Source organism: Lithobates pipiens, unplaced genomic scaffold, assembly GCF_037356315.1.
Source record: "Lithobates pipiens isolate NorthernLeopardFrog02 unplaced genomic scaffold, aLitPip1_a1.2 Scaffold_8, whole genome shotgun sequence".
Classification (NCBI taxonomy): Eukaryota; Metazoa; Chordata; class Amphibia; order Anura; family Ranidae; genus Lithobates; species Lithobates pipiens.
Genome location: NW_027507903.1, coordinates 250125020 through 250147169, shown reverse-complemented (window position 1 = coordinate 250147169; position 22150 = coordinate 250125020).

The following is a 22150-nucleotide window of genomic DNA, read 5'->3' as shown; positions in this document are numbered from 1 at the left end:
GATTATTCCACCTGGGACATCTAGTAGACCCCAGATCGAGAAAACTGCTGTCTTTCTCGGAGCTGCAGACTAAACACGACCTCCCCCGACAGACCTTCTACAGTTATCTACAAATCAGACATTTTGCGCAAACCATAGCCCCGAGACTCCAATTCTCCCCACCCTCTCCATTCGAACTGATTATACTTGAGGGACGGAATCGCAGGGGAATGATATCAGACCTCTACCACATCCTCAACTCACACCACTTTCACGCAAAGGGCAAGCACAAGTATATGTTGCGATGGGAAAAGGAGTTGGGTAAGGAACTTTCGCTGGAAGCTTGGCAGGGGGTGTGGAGACAGGCAGCTAAGTCCTCCCTATGTACCCTTTACAAGGAAAACTTCTATAAAATTCTCTACCACTGGTACCAGACCCCAGTTGTACTCCACAAAATTTATCCCTCCGCCTCTGATCGCTCCTGGCGCTGCCTGAAGGACAGGGGCACCCTGTTCCATATATACTGGACTTGCCCTTTGATAGCCCCATTCTGGAAATCCATCCAACAGCTCCTTATCCGGGTATTCAAGGTGCCTGTCCCATTCGTACCCAAGTTCTTCTTATTTGGGTTGTCCCAACCAAAGATGGCTAAGCCATCTAGGAAGCTCCTACGACATATCCTCACAGCAGCCCGTTGCCTAATAGCTTTCAACTGGAAGAGCCGACTGGCCCCATCTATGGAATCCCTTTATTCCAGGATAAAGGATGTAGAACTTATGGAAAAAATGACTGCCAGAATACGGGACAGGCTGGAGGAATTTGACCAAGTCTGGGAGAGATGGCGGCTGCGGGAGGACTAAGGGCGATTTGGATAGGGTATGGCGACCTGGATCTCTGGCACTTTCTTTTCTTCTTCTTCTCTGTCTTTTCCCTTTTCACCTCTCCTGTTTCTATAGCGGACTTCGTCTGCTACGAATTACGTGTTTTGCATAGGCCGCAAGGCAGTGCATACCGGGCCATAGGGGTCGTGGGATGGGCAGCTGACTTTTGGTGTCCCCTGCCCCCCAGCACTCCACAGTCCAAACTACTGACATCTACTGCACATGCCTGTGATTTGACACTGCATATCGCATGTCTATTCTTATTCTTGCAAAGCTATGTAGATACTCGCCTACCACTGTACTTCTGTACTGTTTGTGTTCCTATGCAACCGCTGGAAATTAATAAAACGTTATTTGAAAAAAAAACTGCTATAGGGAGGTCAGCAAGTGGTTAATGTCAAAATTCCTTTTCTCTAAACTTGTTCCAGGTCAGTGGCTGAGAAAGAAACCGAGCAATTAGATCACCGTAACATCCAGGGAGCCTACACCCTCAAAAAGAAAGGTCAGCAATGACAGACTACACCATTTTTCCACCATATTCCCATTTTGAATTGCCAGGTTTAGGTCAGGCTTACTTTAAGCTGCCGTATAACAATCCCTTATACTTAATGGGGCTGTAAACCTTTGTGGTCTTTTCACCTTAATGCATCATATGCATTAAGGTGAAAAAACACTTGGCAGTGATCGGCCCCCCAGCCCCCCATTTTACTTACCTGAGCCCTGGAACTTGACCGGGCGGGAATACGCTGTCTCTCTGCCCGGGTTTCTCGGCTCTTGATTGGATAGATTGATAGCAGTGCAGCCATTGGCTCAAATGACATGGACACCGGGGGAGCAGGGCCAAGTCATACATTTGGCGGCTATATATGCTGAATGCTGGACTCGGGAGCGCGCCCGCAAGGTAAGCCCCTCATGACAGTGCTTCTACTAGGGGGTTATCTGATGTGGGGAGGAGCCGCGAGAGCCGCAGGGGGACCCCAGAAGATGATGTTTCAGGGCCACTCTGTGCAAAACGAGCTGCACAGTGGAGGTAAGTATGATAAGTTTGCTATTTAAAAAAACAAACCCTTACAATCACTTTAAGTAGCCTGCATGTCCTTTGTGCCCTGTTTTAGTTTATTATTGATACTTAGAAGGAATCTGTCAGAAAGGAAAGCACTTGTTCTGATGACTCAAGTTATCTAATTCCTTCAATTATGTGGCACATACCATTTCTTAGGAAATGAAGCTGAATAAGTTTAATGACACACTGCCCTGCGGGTATCTTATAGCACATGAGTCAGCGAACGTCTATTTCCATTCTTCTTACACAAGTAGAGTCTTTTTGATTATTAGAGGTGATTAGATGTATTTATTGTGGATCCCATATTTCTTATAATATAGATTATACATAACGTAAAGTGAATTTGCAAAGTAAAAGTCTAGCATAGGATTCAATATTCTAAACCTTTGGACTAAACACAGGGTTAATCGCTATCCCTTACTGATCATTAGTGGACTCTCTATGGATGGGGCATTCTAAATAGACTTTGGGAGTAGATTTAAACCATTAAGTTAGGGATGTAGAGCACCAAAACTCTTAACCAAGATTACAGAGGTACAAAAAAGGGTATTTCGGTGCATGCATTTCAACTGTTGAGAGAGAGATCTTCAGAACAGAAGAGGGTCTGGTATGTGACAGTTGATTGTCAGGGACAAGGCTTTAATCTTACTTGGGTAGAATCTGAGGCCACATGAACAGTATGGGCCAAGGGTACTTGCAGACATAATGCGGTATTTGCTGTTCAGCTTTGTAATCTAGGAAAGTGCTAGGTTAGGCAAGTTTCACTTAAATCTCATCAACACTGGTAATCTCTGCATGATTTATGTTAAAGTAGACCATCACTCACCTTTTATAGATTGCATTGTCCAGCCCCCCCCCCCCCTCCCCCTTATCTTTAACACAGTTGTAAACTCTTTCTTTTGGATAGGAATTGCCTTTGCTATAAGGTAATTCCTTCCACTTCCCTATTCCTCACCTGGGCAGGATGACAATTGTTGGGTCTGCCCCTCCCCCTTCCTACCTGCCGCCTCTTGAGATATCTCACACATTTCAGGAGGCTTCGGGACAGTCTAATGTGAATATCTTGTGCATACGCTTTGGTTATCCAGCTGTGACTGATCAGGAAGATTTAAGGTTATATGATGACTGTGTTGGACACCATTGGCTGATAAGTACCTGCTTTGTAAAAGTCAGAACCAACAGTACTTGTAGCTGCTAAATTTTCCTTTTTGCAGACCCAGCTAGGTTCCTCTTTAAGCAGATATAAAGACATTAAGTTGTGAAGGAGATTGGCGTCTTGGTGATGCTCAGAGGTGCTGTATATGAATTTAGCCTTTCACACCTACCTCAGAGTGAAAAATGTTCCACCTTTTGCATTACTCCTACAATTTCTATTGCAGGAGTGGAAACATTTAAGAGCCAGCAGGTATATTTGAGAAGATATGGAATTTGGAGTTACACTGACAACAAAATAAAGAATTTTCCATCAACATATGACTTACTGCCTTATGCTTTACCTATAATAATATATCTATATCTATATATATATATATATATATATATATATATATATATATATATATATATATATATATATATATATATATATATATATTTCTATCTTTTTCCTTTATATAATGAAAAATAAACCCAGTGGTGATCAAATACCACCAAAAGAAATCTCTATTTATGTGAAAAAAATTATATTTTTATATACATAGCAATTACCAGTTAAAAATGGCCTGGTCATGAGGGGTGTAAAACCTGGAGTTAAAGTGGTTAAAATGTATATCCGGCCGAAACCTTTTCTTGTTTCCATTTTTTTTGTGGGTAAGGTTTTGAACCTGTGCTGAGTTTTGTACTGCTATTCAGCTTTGAGAGATAACACCCTACTTATCGTCACAGTATAGACAATCATGGGGTGTAGACACCTATAAGACATGTGTGAGTGAAATTCTTTGGCAACATGTATATTTAACCACTTCCCACCCGGCCAATGCGTATATACGGCCGGGTGGGAGCCGCCTGCTCCTGATAGGACGTTTGGGAACGTCATTCAGGAGCAGCGGGATCGCGCGCGCGCGCGCCCGCGCAGCGGCGCGATCCCGATGTGCTCGTGTCACCCGGACACGGCACATCTCAGATCGGCAGGAGGGCTCTGTGATTGGCCCTCCTGATCACATGACGGCCGTGTCCAATCACGGCCGTCATGTGATGTAAACAAACAGCCGGTTGCTAGGCAATCGGCTCTCCTCTCCTCACACGGAAGTCACCGCTGAGGAGAAGAGAGCAGATCGCTGCAGCCGGCTGATGATCAGTGAGTATGGGCTGCTTTTTACAGCTTTTTACTCACTGATCATCAGTGTAGTGTACACACACAACACACCACACAGTACAAACACAGTCCCCACATATGTCCCCAAAACACACATGTCCCCAAAACATACATGTCCCCAAATAATAAAAACACATGTCCCTAATAATAAAAACATGTCCCCCACATATGTCCCACTAAAATCACATGTCCCAATGATTATCTGCACACATATGTACGTGATCACCTGCACACATATGTACATGATCATTTGCGTACATATGTCCGTGATCACACAAACCAATTATTATACACTTAACGGAATTTTTTTTACCAAAAACATGTAGCAGAATACATTTTGGCTTAAATTTATGACAAAATTTGATTTTATTGGATTTCTTTTCAAATAGAAAAAAGAAAATATAGTTTTTTTTCCAAATTTCCGCTATTTTTGCGCTTATATCGCAAAAAAAAAAAAACGGAGTCGTGAATAAATAACACCAAAATAAAGCTCTATTTGTGCGAAAAAAATGATAACAATTTCATTTGGGTACAGTGTAGCATGACCGCGCAATTGTCACTGAAAGAGCGAGAGCGCTGAAAGCTGAAAATTGGGCTGGGAAGGAAGGGGGTGAAAGTGCCCTGTATTGTAGTGGTTAAATAAATATCAATGGTACGTCCTGGCAGGTTTCATGTGATTTCATATGAAAAATACATATGTTGCAGCATATATGTTTGTATATGATTAAAAACCGTGATTTAGTGAGATGAAACAATGTCCTTGTGGTAATTACTCATCAATATCTGTATGTTGGAAAATTCCTTATACAATTTGATGTTTTACAAATACACATGCTAAAGAAACATCATTCTATTATGAAAAGGGGGATCTTCTAGGCCAGACATTTAGAACAACTAAATATATTTACACCAGGGGCGGACTGACCATTTGGCCACTCGGGCACTGCCCGAGGGCCCCGGGCCACTAGGGGGCCCCATCAGGGTTGCCAGCCTCAGTAAAACCAGGGACAGTATGTAAAAATCTATGTTTTTTTTTACATCTGTCTCTGAAATGTCCCCTTACCGACATCCTTTTGGTCTAAAAATCCTGAGATTATAGCTGCCCCACTTCTCCAGTACCTTCTCAGTCAATAGAAACGTCTGTGCATACTGAGTGTACATGTATGTGTATACTGTGTGATTGTATACTGTGCATGTGTATACTGTGTGGCCCCATAATCTCTGATTGCCTGGGGTCCCCATAATCCCCTATTACCCAGGGGCCCCATGAGTTGTCAGTCCGCCCCTGATTTACACTCTCTATGTTAGAGAGATTGGATATTGGATTTGACTTTTTACAGATCAATAGACTTACATCTCTGTTAAAATCATTTCACAACCATTGTAGGCTTGTTGTGTGGGACTACAACATGAAAACAATATGCATATAAGGGGAAGTATAAAAGGATAGAAGGATAGGATATTTTTAAAGGTTGTAAATTGCTGTCCACCTCAGCAGATGTATGAAAGCTTATCTTATGACCTAACCTTGAATAGACTTCCCTCTTCCTACATATCTGCCTCCTCCATATCTGTACTCTTCCACTTTACTAACTGGTTGATGTTTTAGAAAAACTACACTCCTCAGCACATTTGAATTCATGACACAGATGTGCTGAATTGGGTGCGTGTAAAGCCACAATCGCTTAACACAAGGCCAATTGCATTTATTATGTTATAACAGCAGGTGCGGCAAATAAATTGGGAAATGAAAGAATTGGTATTCCTACCACCTGTTGATTGGACACAGTACCTATTGACTAAATATTAAATATGCTTTTTGGTTGGCCTAGGGAGTCTTCCAAAAATGATTACTGCAAAATACCCTTTGAATTTATATACATAACAATGGATTCAATGTCTGCAAATGTGCAGTTGAAAAGTGAAGTGCTTGTGATATTTAACATGAAATGATTTAACAGGCCAATGACATATCTATTTAACAAGCTCCAATAACTGGAATAATCGTTATTATTAAAGATTTTCCTCTGCCAACCAACCGTAAAGTTGCTATAAGTATCTTTATGAGACTCATAAAACACTATAGTGACATATATGCATATAATATGTCGTAGACATAAATCTGAATTGAGACCAGAACTCATGAGTAAACCATCAGTCATAGGCCATCCATACAAGCACATTATTCGCTGAAATAACCATTCTTATGAACTGTTGGTTAAATGATAATTATAGACATTCATAATGCACAGACATTTATTACTATAATCTTATGCACTGATTACTTTCACTTATCTTTCAGGGTGATTTGCTGGTATATCCCGCAGTGGGCTATTTATTGTGGACTTTTTATTATTAACTGTGCATGTGTCATTTATAAAAAATTTTTTTTTACAAATCACAGAAGACAAGTTTAATGAATGTCACATATGTGAAACAAAAAGATATTGTCAGGGCTTACAACTTGGTGCATAGGTAAAAGAGTACTATTATAAATGAGGTGCCTCCGCCCAATATTGATCTTTGTATCTCCAGGTGCTGTACACGAATTGGCAGCTACTCATGCTTGATATTTCTTTGATTAGCTTATCCATGAACATGTCTTTGATCACATTTCTGCCGAGAGCATCTGCAGCAGACAAATCTGCTTTTTCTCAGTATCGCTCTTCTCAGTGTAACTCCATACGCTGCACTCATCTGCTTGCACCACTGGTCCAGCCAAGAGGTTTTTGACCTCTGGTGAGATCGGCAGATTAATAAAATCATTTTCATTAGTAGACCTGTTTAAAACTGTTAAAAACGTAAGCATTTATTGGGTAATATCCATCAACTAATTTATTGACTAATGCAATATTCCAAAACAAATTAATGATAACCTAAATGAATCCACTCTGCTTAACATTTTATTATCCAATCAATCAAACCATCAACTGTTGGTGTAGTTATTTTTGCTAAATATACACATAATGTTAACATTTCAGCTGCATCTTTAAAAACCTTTATATTAGATTGGGGTTCCTTAAAACAACAAACTACATTTTTATATTCTCAATTCTTTCGAACATCCTTTATATCACACTAATGTTCTATTTTTTTCAACTGGAACCAAACCAAACCAACAGTTAGGCCGCGTACACACGCAGGGACTGTTCGCCCAACTTTGTTCGTCAAACAGTTTGAGCGGACAGTCCGCTCAAAATTAGCATGGACGGACTTGGCCACACACGACGAACGAACAGTCCGCTGAAACTTGCGCGATGACGTGAACGGCACGTACGACGGGACTAGAAATACGACGTCCTATACACTGCAATGCAACCTTCGGCGTGTAAATCCTTTCTGAGCATGCGCGGAACTTAGTTTGACGAACAAGCCTACACACGGGCGGACTGTCCACTCAAACCAAGTTTCAGCGGACAGTTTTACGGAATTTCCGAAAAACTTTGTTCGTCAGACTGTCCGCTGAAACTGTCCGCTGAAGCCCACACACGAGCGGACTGTCCGCCGAAACACTGTTCAGCGGACAAAGTTGAGCGAACAGTCCCCGCGTGTGTACGCGGCCTTAGTTGATATCATAATTGTCTGGATAACAAACAAATATATTGCTGAAGGCCAATATAATGTAAAAGCGTAACTAAAGTCCCACTTGCGAGCAGGCAAGCTCCTGATTGCAGAAGAGACATGTAATATCTCTTCTGCATCAAAAGAAACCTACCTGTCTGTGCAAGCACAGCTCAATCTGCATTCTGGCACAGCGCCTGTGTCCTACAATGACTGTACTCCTTCAGGAGTGACGTCATCCTTTGCCAGCCAATGAGAATGGCTGCAGCCCAGGACCTGGAGGAAGCCAGGTAGGGCATACCGATAAGGGATGTGATATAGTTGAAGGATGGCTAGTTATGCGGAGTTTAGCTCTGCTTTAAAACCAGTGGTAGAGATTGATAAGAAAAAAATGGCACAGGACGCATTGGTATTGATTTACTAAAGAAGTAGCACATGTTCATGTTCAATCAAAGAAATGCTCTTTCAGTTATAACAATAATATAATGTCAGTTATGATTGCATGGGAACATATTCTGAGAATTAACGCTGAACTCCAGGGTAAGCAAATGTTGTCTAAATACAAGAGTCATGTGTATTCTTTCTTGAATCCTGGTGTGCTTTGTGTATTTCTTCCAGATCTGTGCAGTAATCCAGTGTACAAAAGCTTTCTGTAATAAAGACTGCTCACTGCTGCTCTCCCTCTTGGACTCTCCAGGGTGACTGGTCCTGTCTCTGCCCACAACTGTTGTTTTCTACAGGCAGCCTGTAGTGTATGGAGCCTGTTAGATCCTTCCCACAGGTCTGCTCACTGCGCTGGTTATGTACAGGACCGTGATGATGTCATCACAAATTTTACATGGTGATAACTTGGTTTACAAAAGCATTTGGTACACAAAAAGTTAATTCATAGTTTTTGTAGCTATTGAGGAGTCTATTTTAATGAAAGTTTTTGTGCCCAGAGTTCAGCTTTAATGTTACCGAACTTGATCTAATGTAACCAAATAGCAAATTCTATACTAAAATGTTTGTCTTTTAATATATTTATTCACTAAAGCTCCAAATTACCTTTTTAATTTAACATAGACTGTGTTTAAAAAAAAAAAAAAAGTCCTACCCCTAACCCCAACCTATTTCTTGGGATAAATAAATTAGTAAGTTAATTCATATAAAGGAAAGGCTTAATTGACTAATCTTATGAAGCCAATGTTGGGGTTAGGGTTTTACAAATCAGTTTTGTTTTTTTTTACCAGAAAAAAAAGGAGAAGTAATAAGAAACTGTAGTCTTACTCATGGGTTATATATACCGTATTTATCAACGTATAACACGCACCCCAAGTTTAGAAGGGAATTTTAAAGAAAAAAACTTTTAGGAGGGACGTTTAAGGAAAAAAAACTTACATTTAAATGCCCATCAATGCAGCCTTGTCAGTGTCATTTGCAGCCTTCCATTGCAGCCTTGTCAGTCATTTCCAGCCTTCCATTGCAGCCTTATCAGTCATTTGCAGCCTTCCATTCCATTCCATTCCAGCCTTGCATGTCATTAGCAGCCTTCCATTGCAGCCTTCCATGTCATTAGCAGCCTTCCATTGTAGCCTTACATGTCATTAGCAGCCTTCCCAGTCATTTGCAGCCTTCCATTGCAGCATTGTCAGTCATTTGCAGCCTTGTCAGTTTCTTTTGCAGGCTTTCCGTTTAAAAATGGCGCCGCCGAGATACAGAGCGGATGTCCTGTGTATCTTGGCGGCTGTCGGTAGCTCTCGGCCGTTCTCGGCTATTTTCGGCGAAAGAGAATGGCCAAAAATAGCTGACAGCGGGCGAAAATAGCCGAAAGCTGCCGAGACCGGCAGAAAAGGCAGAAGAGCTCGCAATCGGCGGGGGATCGGCGTATTATAGTAAAAAAGTGTTATATGCGATACGATAAATACGGTAGCTACCTTCAGGGGATTGAACACTTTAAAAAAAAGCTGCAGGGACATCCCCTATCCCATTCCCAGCAAGCCTCATTTTTTTTTTTGTTAGTGTCTGTAAGGATTGAACATGCTCCTATGTCTCATCACAGCTGGCTGCTCCACCCACCACTCTGCCACCGTCATCACCCTCCGCTAGCTTTTTTACTTGACAGGCAACTGTCCCTGCTTTTCTGGCAATGCCCCCTAAACTGGTGATGGCGCAGCTGCTTTCAACTCTCCATACTGAAGCATTGGTTGCCAGAGAACAAGCTCTGCTCTGCTCTGGCAGTCATGTCCCTTGTTGCTATGATTGGCAAGCAGTGCTGTGGTACAATATTTGAACATCGCAAGCCCAGTGTTCTAGGCTTGGGATAGTTCTTTCTGTACTGGCCTGCGCTATGTTAACTGTGTCTTGATCATGTACGTTGCTCCTGTATCCTGTATCTAGTATCCTGTTCCTGATTACTATGCTCCTAGGTGCTGTTAAACTGCACTCTTTCAGAGCTCTGTATTCGGACCTCAGCCTGTCCCAGGTGCTAGCCCTGACCTCTGCCTGTCCCTGGAATACTCCCTGTCTGCCACCAGCCCTGACCTTGGCCTGTCCCTGCAATACCCATTAGTGTTTTAAGTCTGTTACCTGACAGGACCTTGGCCTTTTGCTGGAATATGCTTACTGACTGCCTCCTGCCCTCTGAATTAAGTTATCTGTCTCCGCTATCCTCTGTGATCATTTGAAACCCTTGACTATCATAGGTTTCTCATTTACTTCTTGGCCATTGACTATAGCACTGTGCATTAAGACCTGCAACAACCAAGTAAGTACCAGTAAGCCTACTTGCCTTAATGGAATAGGCGCTGCTATAGGTGCTACACCCACCAGCTATAGTCCTAGACCACCAGGGCTAAAGCAAGTGTGAGAAAAGTACCTCTTTTTTTTTTTATATTTACCTTTTCTGCAAGATTTCTGCTAGCAAGACTTAGTGCTTCATAGTCACTGCAGCTCTCCTTTGCAGTTTTTCGGATCAGTTGACTCTTTGGCTGAGCCTTGGGGAGCACACCCTGATCCCACCTGGAAGAAGATGCAGGGCTGACCTGTAATATCATAACATCACTTCAGATGGGGGGGGTGCATACTGTGGTTCTTTCTTCTTTTGACCACCTGTCCCAGTGGCCAGTACACCATCCTGCTTCTCGATCACTGAACTAATGGCATGGCTGTTGAAGTTCAGATTCTGAGGGACATATGCCCTTAGATTTAGTCATCCCTATGCTCCTAAAGGCTCAGAAGTCATCTTCTTGCAGTCTATTAGTGCCTGTAGGGCCTACTTTGTGTAGAACAAGGCTATCAAATTCCATCCTAGAAAGAAAACAGGGGGGTGCATTTTTGTTTTTTTTCCAGTCTAGTATGGACCAGCATCTGGCCTTGGGTATCAACAGGTGGCAAAGCTCAGCCTTGGCAATTCTGTTTCAGATGCCGTTAGCCTCTCAATCCTTGTTAAGGCCTTTGTGCAAGGTGTCGCACACATTACTCCCCCTGTGAGTTTCCCTGTTCTGACCTTTTTTTCACAAGGGGGCTTTTCTTGTTGCTATCACCTCTCCGTGGTGTGTCTTTGGGTTAGCGGTCTAATCCAGTAAGAAGCCTAGCCTAGTGTTACAGAAGGATAAGGTTGTTCTGTGGCCTAAGCCCTTTTTTCTCCCCAAAGTGGTTTCCTTCTCCCTTCTTAACCAGGACATTGTTTCTCCCTTTTTATGTACTGTACAAAAACATCCCAAAGACATTTTTCTCCACTGTCTCAATGTAGTACACTGTGAGAGTCTACCACTTAGCTATAGCTGCTTTTCAGCAATCCAATTCCCTCTTTGTCATTTCTGAAAGTTCCTGTAGGGGGCTTCCTGCTTGTAGCTTCACAATTGTTCAGTGTATTAGGCCAGCCTCTTTCTCAACCAGGGTGCAGAGATACCCTGGGTGCCACTGCAGCACTCCTGATGACAGTGTCAGGGCTCATTTACAATTGCTTCAGCTTCAACACACATGAACGACGAGTTTACACTTGCTTCAAAACAAGGCTTCAGACAGGCTTTGTTAAAGCTCTCTGAACACTAGTGAAAGCTGTCACTAAAAACAAATGGTTAGTTTACAGTCCTACAGTCTGACTGAGGTCCAAATTCAGGCTGAAATCAGACCTGAAATGGTGAACCAGGACGCACCGGACCCCTGCTGTGTGACGGATCCATCTTAGTCCGGTGTGGTTCCTGTGATGGTTCAGCCAGATCCTTTACTTATATGCCCTCTCTGATCTCACGTAACACTGAGATCTCAAGTTCTGGTAAGCGGCCCCTTTTCTCCTTATTGGTGGAGGTGCTTCTTTTGGATCGCTGTTCACACGAAGTGACGGGGGTGTCAGTTCTCCATTTCCACTTTGAAAGAATTAACACTATCAGCTGATTAATATCACTTTTTGGGACTTTAATGGACTAATTTATTTTCTTTTTCCTGATTATTTTTACTCCAAATGAAATTTAATTTTGTTTTTATTATGGTGTTATATGTTTGATTATACGAGGGATACATATATATTCTGTGTTATTCATCCTTCTGTATTTAAAGATCCTTGATAGGTCTTACCAGGTAGGGTTTTTACGTGATTTAACACAGGTGATCACTATTTGTGTTTTTTCTATTTTATTAATTATATTATTTATATGGTTAAAACTGTGCATTATCCAATATTCACATTCACTTGATTTAATTTCACTTTTTGCCATTGATCACTTATGTTTTCTACTGTATAAATTTATTTATTTAGAACACTTTTTTATTTTTTTTAGCGCAGCTCACCATTTTTATATAAAAAATATATGTGTGTGTGTTTATATCCCGGTATTGGACCATTATCATAAAGCAGAACCTACAGTGCCTTGCGAAAGTATTCGGCCCCCTTGAACTTTTCAACCTTTTGCCACATTTCAGGCTTCAAACATAAAGATATACATTTTTTATTTTTTGTGAAGAATCACCAACAAGTGGGACACAATTGTGAAGTGGAACGAAATCTATTGGATTTTTGAAACTTTTTTAACTAATAAAAAAATGAAAAGTGGGGCGTGCAAAATTATTCGGCCCCCTTGCATTAATACTTTGTAGAGCCACCTTTTGCTGCAATTACAGCTGCAAGTCGCTTGGGGTATGTCTCTATTAGTTTTGCACATCGAGAGACAGAAATTCTTGCCCATTCTTCCTTGCAAAACAGCTCGAGCTCAGTGAGGTTGGATGGAGAGCGTTTGTGAACAGCAGTTTTCAACTCTTTCCACAGATTCTCGATTGTATTCAGGTCTGGACTTTGACCTGGCCATTCTAACACCTGTATACGTTTATTTGTGAATAATTCCTTTGTAGATTTTGCTGTATGTTTGGGATCATTGTCTTGTTGGAAGATAAATCTCCGTCCCAGTTTCAGGTCTTTTCCAGACTCCAACAGGTTTTCATCCAGAATGGTCCTGTATTTGGCTGCATCCATCTTCCCCTCAATTTTAACCATCTTCCCTGTCCCTGCTGAAGAAAAGCAGGCCCAAACCATGATGCTGCCACCACCATGTTTGACAGTGGGGATGGTGTGTTGAGGGTGATGAGCTGTGTTGCTTTTACGCCAAACATATCGTTTTGCATTGTGGGCAAAAAGTTTGATTTTGGTTTCATCTGACCAGAGCACCTTCTTCCACATGTTTGGTGTGTCTCCCAGGTGGCTTGTGGCAAACTTTAGACAAGACTTTTTATGGATATCTTTGAGAAATGGCTTTCTTCTTGCCACTCTTCCATAACGGCCAGATTTGTGCAGTGTACGACTGATTGTTGTCCTATGGACAGACTCTCCCACCTCAGCTGTAGTTCTCTGCAGTTCATCCAGAGTGATCATGGGCCTCTTGGCTGCATCTCTGATCAGTCTTCTCCTTGTCTGAGCTGAAAGTTTAGAGGGACGGCCAGGTCTTGGTAGATTTGCAGTGGTCTGATACTCCTTCCATTTCAAAATGATCGCTTGCACAGTGCTCCTTGGGATGTTTAAAGCTTGGGAAATCTTTTTGTATCCAAATCCGGCTTTAAACTTCTTCACAACAGTATTATGGACCTGCCTGGTGTGTTCCTTGGTCTTCATGATGCTCTCTGCGCTTTCAACAGAACCCTGAGACTATCACAGAGCAGGTGCATTTATACAGAGACTTGATTACACACAGGTGGATTCTATTTATCACCATCAGTCATTTAGGACAACATTGGATCATTCAGAGATCCTCAATGAAACTTCTGGAGGGAGTTTGCTGCCCCACTTGTTGGTGATTCTTCACAAAAAATTTAAATTTTATATCTTTATGTTTGAAGCCTAAAATGTGGCAAAACGTTGAAAAGTTCAAGGGGGCCGAATACTTTCGCAAGGCACTGTACATCAAACCACCCAGATGCTTCCAGGAAAATATTGTCCCTCAAAACTCTATCCTGTATAGGAAAATAGGAAAAAGGCATCCAGGACATGAGGAAAGGTTTTGTGGCTGGTTGAGTGTAAAATATAAATGTATACTATATTGTTGATAGCTCATAAAAAGGAAGCTTTTTATCAGGAAGACCAAGCAACATATTAAAAAGGAAAACTAAATGGTGCAAGATTTCAGTGAAATACTACAAGTAAGCTTGTTTCACTGTGCAAAAAAAATGAAGATAGGAGGGCTTCTTTCAGAAGGATCATATTCTCAAATACAAGTCAAAGTAACACTGGAGAGACTTATAAACAATAGAAAGTATGCCCTGAAATTACCCCTAACAATTTTTCATGTTTAGCATTACTGCCAAAATTTTTTTTTTAAATCCCGCATTTTGGAGTTTGCATCAGAACAGGAATAGAGGGGAGCTCTTTTAATGGAGACACTTGTTCTGGTGACAACCAGGAAGTCCATCCCTATGGAGAGATAGCTCTCACTTACTGTGTGGGCTATGGGACAGGAAGTGAAGGGAAATCTCCCCAATGGGGAAACAAATAAAAAAAAAAACTAAAAAAACTGACAAGGGTTATAACCCTCCCTTACTCCCAAAAAAAAAAATAAACTTTGGCTTTAGTTCTGTTTTAACTTTTAGCTGGTATGCGGGGGATTATGGGAACTTAAAGTGATTGTAAGGCTATATTTTTTTTTAAATAAAAAACATGTTATGTTATAACACAGGCCCTGATCCTCCTCTTTTTGGGTCCTTTACCAGCGCTTTTGGCTCCTCCTCTTTGGCAAGTGGCCCTATAGAAAGCCAGTTTCTATGGGGGCTCTCGTGAGGGCTCGCTCTAAGGCCTTGCTGTCTATATTCATTGACACAGACCGTGGTACTCAGTTCAATCCCCTACTCCCTTGTCACTGGCTTTGATTAGCAGGAGCCAATGGCTTCCGCAGCTTTTGGCAAAACCTGTGAGAGCAGTGGGAAGGAAAGAGCCACTGCTCTCATGCACAGCGCTGGATCAAGAATGGGCTCAGGTAAGTATATGGGGGGTGAGGAGGGGACTCTGTGACACAGAAGGTTTTTTATCCTAATACATACAATGCATTAAGGTAAAAACCTTTAGGCTTTAGCAGGGCTGGGACGAGGCAGAGCGGACACCAGCCCCGGGCACCATGTTGAGGGGGGGCACTTGTGCTGCTCTTGAAAGGAGTGATTAACACCTGTCACAAGGAGTCAGCAGCCAACTTCTGCTGGAGGAGAGGATTTGGCTTTTTCCTCCAGCCTGCACTGAGACTAACAATGCAGACTGTCCTTCTTCCTCTCACCCCATGTCATGACTTGTCACATGACTGGAGACGAGGAAGAAGAAGCTGCCTGTGTTAACTGTGAGTACAAGGGGAGTGGGGCAACTAAACCTTAGATCTCCCCTCCCTTCTCCTTTTTACAACCCCCTATGCCCCTTCCCCCTCCTCGTACTCCTCTGTACACCTCAGACACCCCCTCCCAAACCTCCCCTCCCCCATACCCTCTTAGCCTCCTCTCTCTTACATTAGGTGGACATTTGTGCGTTGCAGGATTATGTACAAAATCGCATGCATTCCTACAATGCACAAAAACACACAGCTCTTTTGCAGGTGTGCGGCGGTACCATTTATTTTTAGTGGTGTCAAAATGTTTTAATGACACCCCCACACACCTTGCTTTTGCACTAATTTGCCTGTACTAAAATGCATGGTAACAAAGTATTTTGGTATGGCATGATTTTTAAAAAGGTTGTTTTGTGCATTTTTAATGCCTAGGGTAGCACATTGAAATGAATAAAGCTGAACTATATGTACTGCACAAAATCACACACACTTCGTCACAACTGTAAAGGTGTGAATGAAGCCTTAAGATTTGTTTACACTTGCAGTAGCCCTCTGAAGAGCGGGATTGCTTTTTGGGGGGCATTTGACAGGCAGTGAGGATGCAATATGTCTCCTCCTCACTGCCTGTTTAACCCCCTAAAATCCAGCACCCCCACGCTGAAACTCCATGCATTGGATGATGTTGCAGCTCTGCCCCATTCACTTACATGGGTCATGTTGGGCGGGCAGTACTGCATGTCAAAGATGATGGGGATCATTTTTGCTTCACGTGTGTAAATCCCTATACAGCTTCCTTTGCAGCTCAGGCAGGTGTGTGTGTGTGTGTGTGTGCGTTGCGGGCAGGGCCATCTTTAGTATTGATTGGACCCTAAGCAAACATTTTCTTGCCACCCCACTCTGAGACATGCAATAAATAGCAGCTAGATGCACAAACAGTTTATTGCAGCAAATCAGGCGAGGACTGCGATTGGCTGCCAGAGGTTACAGCATATTATTACCGTTCACTGATTAGTTGCTAGAGGTCACATCATTTCTGCTTGCTGATTGGTTGATAGAGCTTACTGCACATAATAACCGCTCACTGATTGGTTGCTAGAGGTTACTGCACATAATAACCGCTCACTGATTGGTTGTTAGAGATTACAGCAGATCATTAACGCTCATTGATTAATAGCTAGGGGTTACAGCACATCATTTCTGCTTGCTGATTGGTTGCTAGAGGTTACTGCACATCATTACAACTCACTGATTGGTTGCTAGAGGTTACTATACATCATTACTGCTAACTTATGTTTCTAAATGTTACTGAAAATGATTATTGCTCACTGATTAGTTGCTAGAGATTACAGCAGATCATTACTGTTTACTGATTGGTTGCTAGAGGTTACTTATAATTAATGCTACATCAAATTGTGGGTGTGGCCAGACTGCACTACTATTGAGGCATTGTTACATACCAGGAGTTCAGGAGTGAACTATATAGAGAGTGCAGGGTTGAGGGGTGCCCTATGTGTAGAGTGAGGGGTTTAGGGGTGTGCTACATGCAGAGTGCAGGGTTAAGGGGTGTGCTACGTGCAGAGTGCAAGGTTGAGGGGTATGCTAGGTACAGAAGGCAGGGTTCAGGGGTGTGCTATGTGCAGAGTGCTGGGATCGGGGGTGCGCTGTGTGCAGAGTGTAGGGTTGAGGGGTGTGCTATGCACAGAGTGCACAATTGAGGGGTGCACTATGTACAGAGTGCAGGGTCGAATCCAAGTCCCCCCCAAGTACAGAGCTCTCCTCCCCCTCCCCTCGGATTCCAGTTGCAGTGCATAACTTTCCTCAAAATCCTCTTCCACCACTTAGAAAACAAGGGTGGTGCTGCAGAAAAGCAGCTACAACTCCGTGCAGGCTGTCGGTCTCTGGATGAGCTTCTGCCTGTGTAGATGCCCTGCCTCCTCCCTCCTCCCTCCTCTGCTCTCATAGAGATTGATGTGTACAGGAGGGAGGGCTCTGAACAGCCACTGGGAGAGGAGAGCTGTCATTTGTAAATAAAGAAGCAGTGTTCATCTCTCGGAGTACAGTAGCGAGCAGCCAGCATGATAAGCGCCAGAGGTAGCGGAACTTTGGCTGACTCAGGCAGCGCAGGCAGCAGCCTGGGCTCAAGGATCAGCTGCTTTGGTCCCCCCATAAATCTGTTTTTTACAGTTCTTCTGTTACTTCCTGGCTTTCAATGCCTGGGAAAATGATGTCATACATCTCAGAAGGGGAGTTTTCCCAGCTAAGCACACCCTCCTGTTGGCATGCCTGAGCTAAATGCAGATGGATTCCAGAAGTAAATGCTACATGAATATTCTGCCCTTATTCAAGATGGCCTCGGACAAAAATGCTAGTGGGGTGTATTTAAATGGGATTTCTCAGCAAAATAAAGCATAGAGACATGGATGGATGGGCACGTTTGCTTTGAATAATAAAAATGAATTAAACAGCGTTTTTGGTTTGTGGTACTCAAAAGCAGTGCCATTCCGCTTTAAGTATGTTTTAATATGATGCATAATTCATAGCTGACTTGATGACTGTAAGCTGACTAGGCCCTGAGCAGTAATACATCCGCAAACCAAAATATTTTCATCACCTTGCTTGACTGCTGGTATGAGGTCCTTCTGCTGAAATGCTGTATTGGGTTTGCGCCTATAACTACTTTATCATTCCACAATACTTGTTACAGAAGGCTTTGTGTTTACCTATATGTTCAATGGAAAACTGTAGTCTTGCTATACTGTTCTACTTTGAACAGCAAAGGTTTGTTCCTAGCACACTTCCCATGCAGGTTAAATAGGTGTAATATCACATGTATGGATCCGCTGCCCTCTATTATCAGCTACTAGTATCACAATATAATGTAAAATTATGTATGTCACAACCTGACTCACGGGATGTTGGGAAAAGATACTTAAAGGAGAAAGTGGAGGGAGAGAAGGTCTTAGCCACATGTCTTGTCCATGCTACTAATATCAAATCAGAAAAGACGATTACTGCCAGATAACTAGGACTGCATTCCAGACTGGTGGGGTAGCAGCTGGAGGATCTCTTCACCACCACAGATATTTTCTTCAGGTCTATCAAAGACAGACTCTGGATCATCCTAAGGGGCCCCTGCAATGGGACTTTGCTGCAACCTTTATCTTTAAAAATACCTATATAATTTGTACACCCTGGAATGTGTGCACCTATGGGCATATATACTTATGGTTAATGTTATATGCTGACTGCAGTGGTTCTTCTGCTTCCAATTACTTTGATTAGGTTACTGGTTAAATTCCCAGGAAGAGAATCCCCTCTGTTCACAGAGACCTTGTCGTGGGTAGAGGTACTGCCAACTTTATTATCGATCCCACTCTTTAGCTTCTGGTTCTTGTGCTTTTATTTACTTACAGGTTTAGCACAATATCCTGTTTGAGAAGGACCATTTTTCTTAAAGTGGATGTAAACCTGATTCATGAAATTTGAGCTGGACACATATATCTGCAGTGTTTTCTTATCTCTCTTCAAAGCCCTATGTCCCGTAAATGTCTCCTGCTCTGTTCTTCTGTTATCAGCATGCGAACATCTGACAAGTTCTCCATCACATATGACAAAAGCAGCTACAGTTTTACGTTGGGGAGGATGCTATGAATAGATCAACAGAGCTCTGAACTAGTCACCTCTGAAGGTCTCTACCTGAGGAGAGGGGGTGTGTAACTTTCCTCCAATCAGCTGTCTTGGATGTATGCCCAAGCTTCACTGCAGTGCTGAACAAAAAGAAAAAAAATCTCCTAACATGATCTGAACTTTCTAAACAGTATAAAAAGCTGAAGACAGCAGATATACATGTAAAACATGTGTAGGCAGATTTGTTTCATCTCTGTGTATCATCTGAGGCTGTTCACTTCACTGGGTATATATGAGGGTTTACATCCACTTTAAGATCCCCAAAAGAGGGCTAAACTTACAGCGCTTACTGTAGATCATACTTACTATAAATGCATGCATGTTCAGACCAGCTGTTGTTGAGTTACCTGCTGATCCCACCATGAAACTGTGTGATTCTTGGAGATTTTGATTTCAAATAGTTTAGTAATCTTTTCAAATTCCTTGCCATAATTGAAGGCATTCATAACTTTTTTCTAAGAGCCTTAGAAAGCTATTGATCTTGACATGATGACATCACATATTTCAATAGCAAAGACATCACCAGACTCTAGTCCAGAATACTTAATTCCAATTGATGGAATGCATGGATTTATACACAAATATGCAATTCATTCATTTGGATTAGGAGAATCAATGCATTGGGGCTAATTTATTAAAGGTAAAAACCATTGTGCACTTTGCAAGGTAATTTGCACTTTGCAAAGCTCCTTTCCCCAGAGCTTAGTAAATGAGGTGGAGCTCTGCTGACTTCTATCATCGAACTTTGTGCAAGCAAAAAAAGCCTTTTTTTTAAAATTTTCCTTGCATGTGACAGGATATTCTTTGAAAAAGTGAAATTTCACCGCAATCACTAAATTTTGGGGAAAATTCCCTTGCAAAGTGAAACTTCCCTTGCAACGTGAACTGTTTGCCTTTAGTAACTCTACCCCATAATGTAAATTTTATGTGTCAAGTATCACTTTTATCTGTAGAGACTGCATGAAAATCGAATGTGTCGTGTAAAAATAAAAAGTAAGCAAATCATACTTGTACTTTAAACATTTACACACCTCAATATATATATATATAAAGCCTGTTAGCGGATAGTTAGATCAAAATTATGGCTACAGCCGCAGCAATGATCTTGGTGTAATTTTTTACAGCCAGCAATCAGCTGTTCAGTAAAGGTGATATAGGTGGCTCTACAGCAGCCCAATTGTGGTCACCCATGGTGGTTCCCAGGCTTTCCTGTTCCTCTGTGGAGCCTGGGACCATGGTAAATGACAGCTTTACACAGAGGAGATAGAGGGGCATATTTTCCCTCAACTCTCCTGTGACTAATGATGCTTGAAGTGACCAGGACTTAGTCACTTCCGGTTTCAGAGCTGTCATTCCCTGCCTTATACAGTGCGTGATCAGCTGCTTTGGAGGACAGGGGAAACATTGGTGCTCTAATAGACCCCTGATGTCTCCATAAGGAGAACCTGTCAGCTGCTCAAAGATATCATGTGGGGGCTTGGTGACTCGTGATTTACTCTAAACTGATAAGCTTAAAGGCTTTTAAAGTTATGCCTATGAAAATGTTAGGTACTGTCATTTGTTGCCATTTCTGTATTGCCTGCAATTTTTAGACTTGACATGTTTGGTATCTATTTAAGCAATGCAACATCATCTTTTATATTTATGAAACAAATGGATATTATATTATATTATGTTAGTGTACATTAAATCTTTTAGTTTATTTATCCTAAAAAATCTGCATTTGATAAATGGACATGCGAATATTATGTGACATAAAATAATGCAAGTGCCACTATTTTATTCTACAGAGCTTCTGCTTTCAGAAAATATATAATACTTGGGTATCTTAAGTCATTTTCTAGCAAAAAATGCACATATGCTAACTTATGTGTGAAGAATTAAAAAAAATGCCCCTGCCAGCAAGTGGTTAAATGAAAACAGCCAAATTAGCTACTAGTACTGCCCTCACTCTCCTTGTCAGGGACCATGGGTGAGACAGTCACTTCAATATGCCCACTTTCCAGAGTTTAAGAAATAATCGGTGTTCCACCAGGGACCCCTTCATGGGAGTTTGGGAGTTTGACCCAACAGGTATTTACAGATGTGGAAAAGGAGTGTTCTGAAGGCTGTGAAGGGCTGATAGCAGGCAGTACTGATGGCAAGACTGGTAGCAGACTGTACTGGCAGCAGGTAGTTTTGGACACAGGACTAAAAACAGACAGTACTGGTAGCAGGGTGGACTGGTATCTTTCCTTGTGGCTGGTAGCAGACTGGGCCACTAATGTGCTGTACTGGTAGCAGTCTGAACTGAGATAAAGCGTGATCAGGGACAGGTTGTACTGGTAGCAGGCTGGACTGGTAATACGATGGACTGAACACAGGCTGTTCTGGTAACAGACTGGATAGGTAACAGGCTGTACTAATAAACAGACTGAACTGGAGACAGGCTATACTGGTAAAAAGACTGAACTGGAGACAGGCTATACTGGTAAACAGACTGAACTGGACACAGGCTATACTGGTAAACAGACTGGACTGGAGACAGGCTATACTGGTAAACAGACTGAGCTGGAGACAGGCTGTACTGGTAAGCAGACTGAACTGGAGACAGGCTATACTGGTAAACAGACTGAACTGGAGACAGGCTGTACTGGTAAACAGACTGAACTGGAGACAGGCTGTACTGGTAAACAGACTGAAATGGAGATAGGCTGTACTGGTAAACAGACTGAACTGGAGACAGGCTGTACTGGTAAACAGACTGAACTTTAGACAGGTTGTACTGGTAAACAGGCTGTACTGGTAATACGCTGCCCTGTGTTGGAAGCAAAGCAGGTAACAGGCAAGTAACAGACTGGTTACAGACTGGTAGGAGCTCGGGTGTGTGGGTGTCTAATTGTCTTGTCAGACAATT